The 3,536-nt window shown below is 31.2% G+C and overlaps 1 protein-coding gene across 2 annotated transcripts in view; it reads right to left on the reverse strand.

Moving 5' to 3' along the window:
• The window catches only part of LOC106883440 (adenomatous polyposis coli homolog), a 188,253-nt gene that overhangs the window by 103,331 nt on the left and 81,386 nt on the right, over positions 1-3,536 (reverse strand). The window lies entirely within an intron of this gene.

Raw genomic sequence — 3,536 nt, forward strand, 5'->3', positions numbered from 1 at the left:
TATATATAATGGCTTTCTTATGGGTTTAAATATGTCCCAAGCATATTTGAACTGGCAACAAGTTTGCATTCAAACAGATCACTGCTAAATGCTTTCATCCTGTATTTTATTTACAGCAAGCAGCCAACTAATGCAACCAGTCACTATATGATGAAGGATATATAATAAGAGGGACCTGTCTATCTCATCAGTTCACAGCATTTGCCTATCTGATTTCTGGTACTGAAGAGGAGATAACCACACTGAGATGCATGCATCCAATAGTCTGCTTAGGGAATGCTGCAGACTGACTCTCTGCATTTACACCTATCTGTCTACAGTGAGAAATTTTCTTCATGACAAAATACAGTGAATGACTTTCTTATAGGTTCAGATATGCCTTGAGCATATTTGAACTGGTAATAGATTTATATATATATATATATATATATAATGTCATTGCTGGTGGTGTAGAAGGGGATCTGGTATTTCTGGATGAAGATTCAGTGGTTCAACCAACCAAATCAACATGTAAGTGGTTGTGTATCCAACAGACAAGAGTATCTTTAACATGATTCTCAAATAGAATCAGTGTGACAGTATATGTCACACTGACAAGAGTCTACTTTTGAATTACACCAGGCTTCCATTCTGTCTACCCAATTTCATTCATAAGGTACTGGACAACCTGAGGTTATAGAAAATGACATTTGTCCAAAATGCTAAACAGTAGGAATAAATCCAGGACTTTGTGGTTGTGAACAGTGAAAAATTCTTAGTCATTTTGCCATGCTGCCTTAGATAGATGGATGGATGGTTGAATGGATGGGTGGTGATGTGATTGTGTGGGTGTGGGTACATGTATGTATAACCACTCCACTTCTTGCATAAATTACATACATGGAAATAAATATTTCTTTAATGATATCTTACTTTGAGAACTGAATCATTTCAGTATAGAAAAAGAAGAGTAAAAATACTAAAATGAGGAAACACAGGATTACACAGAGAGAATATGCTACTAGATTATAGATCTGGAAATGGATTCAATGGATTCAAATGGAAAAGACTCAACATTTATCTCTCTTTCCATCTACTACATTCCTTTACATGTGTTTAATATTTTATTATTTTTCTATCATACAGGGTTGGTGAATTTAGAATACACAGTAGTGAGCTAGATTAAACGGTTAATTCTGTCTAGATCAGAGATCCAAGTTCCAAATGCAAACCACAACAAGTTGACTCTGTGATTCCTGGAGTCTGCTGCAAAATAAGTGTCAGTAAAATATTTTAGATACCTAGTCATCAAATCATTTTTTAATAATAAAAAAAAGAAGAAAAAAGAAATAATTTTAGACTTTAAAAGACTGATGGCAAAGTATGTTCGATGACCAAAAGAAAAATGGTCAAGTAAATAAAGAAGGATAAAAATAGCTAGTGTAATGCTTGGAGCCAGATAATCATTAATTTCATTATGTTTTTCTTCAAAGTGAATTATTATGTGTTTATAAAATATTACTTTAGCTTATATCATGTATTTATCTTATTCAGATATAGTTTTGGAATAACCAGAGATTTGTGTTTCAAGAGAATAACCAGAGATTTGTATTTCAAAATAAGTTTATTACAAGAGTGTTGTAATAAATTTCTTATCTACCAAAAAACAAAGGAAAGTGGAAATATATATATACATATATATAGCTTTCAAGATATATATATGTATATATATATACATATATATAGCTTTCAAGATATATATATATGTATATATATATACATATACATAGCTTTCAAGATATATATATATATACATATATATAGCTTTTAAGATAACAATGAAGTAAATTCTTCTTTTGGGTATGACAAAGACAACAGTAATAGCAGAACTAAAAACAAGTCGAGAGATGTCACAGTAAGAGAGGAAATACGACAACTCAATGAAAATTCAAGAAAGTTGTGGATTTTGTTGGTTTCAAGTTCAGTTCTTCATTTAGTTTCTCATATCAATAACATTTATGAAATAAATACTAATATGCTGGAATCAGCTAAAATCTGCAGTTAAGCTAGTTTTTTTCTTTATCTTTTTCTTTTAATCTGTATTATAAAGTTGTAATGAACTATTTCTCAGTTTCCATTCTGAATTTCCCAAAAATGAGAAAAAATACCATGAAGAAAAAAATCTCAGTAATTGTTAAAATACAAACAAATTCCATTGAAGAATATTTCAGAGTAAATGAATAAAAGAGATAGTACCTAATATGGTCATGTGACACAGGTTTGGCAGATGGTGCGAGTGTTGTTGAAGTCTAAGAGCACTATATCCATTACCATTACAAAATCATAACAATGAATGACCTGAACACATGGTTTGTTTGATCAACACGTTAGTAAACACACACATTCATAAATATATGTCTATCAATGTAACAGAAGACACCCTGAAACATGAAGTGGGATACTTTGAATATTTTTAGCACTTATATTCTTCTTGTCACTACCAAACACTATCAGGTTTAACACATTTTTCAACACAATTTCTTTTTTTTTTTCTTTTTTTTTTTACATGGTTACTAGGTGTTTTGTTTCTCTTAGTCACATGACCAATAATGTAGCAAGGTTTGACTTACTAATAAACTAAGATAAGTTGCGAAGATATAGACAGATATAGAGCCACAGCTGTTACGTGTAATATAAGAAGAATAATTATTAGAGCTCTGGGAGAGATATAATGCCTCAATGTATCAAATGGACTTCTTCAGTCAGAGAAGCTAGGGCTGAACAAGGAACAAGTAATATGATTTACTGTTTAAAGATTTCTGAGTTGATGAATGTAAGAAAATAAATATCATAAGTAATGTTGCACTTTATATATTAGATTAACATAACCATTGAACATTTATAGAGTTATTGAAATGATAATCATGATATTTCAAATGAAATATAATATACTATGTGTATTTTGAAGATGGATTAAGTAAAGTAATTAATACATTTATTGGATATTGTTGTTGGTGTTTAATCTAAGATGAAATATAATTAAGCAGATCTATGATAAAAGCATCCCTCTATATTTCCAGGCATAGTGTACACTGAACTACAATATCCGTGTCCATATTTTTTAGAAGATGATAAGGTGAGATTTGAGGGGAATTTGGCTACTATTTCTAGCAGGTTGAACAACCATGTAGCAGGTCTCTCATAAAGCTGGTGTTTAGAACATTAAACAGAAACTGTACAAGTGGCAAATTGCTGACACTACCAGTCACTCCTTTTTAGAAAGATTGAGACACCTTCTCTACTGTCTCCAGTGGCATGTAGCTGGTCCTTCAAGAATTCCTCTTATGTATGTATGTGTGTGTGTGTGTGTGTGTGTGTGCATGCGTATGTGTGTATATATGAATGTATGTATGCGTGTGTAAGAGAGGAGAGAAAATTAAAAAAAGTTGTTAAATGAATATTTGATTGCATAATAAATGACAACTGATTAACAACTGAATTAACAGCATTTTTGTTGCTATTGTTAATAAAATTGTTTTCCAGCCCAACACAAGGTA

This window comes from Octopus bimaculoides, chromosome 4 (genome assembly GCF_001194135.2).
Source record: "Octopus bimaculoides isolate UCB-OBI-ISO-001 chromosome 4, ASM119413v2, whole genome shotgun sequence".
NCBI classification, from domain to species: domain Eukaryota; kingdom Metazoa; phylum Mollusca; class Cephalopoda; order Octopoda; family Octopodidae; genus Octopus; species Octopus bimaculoides.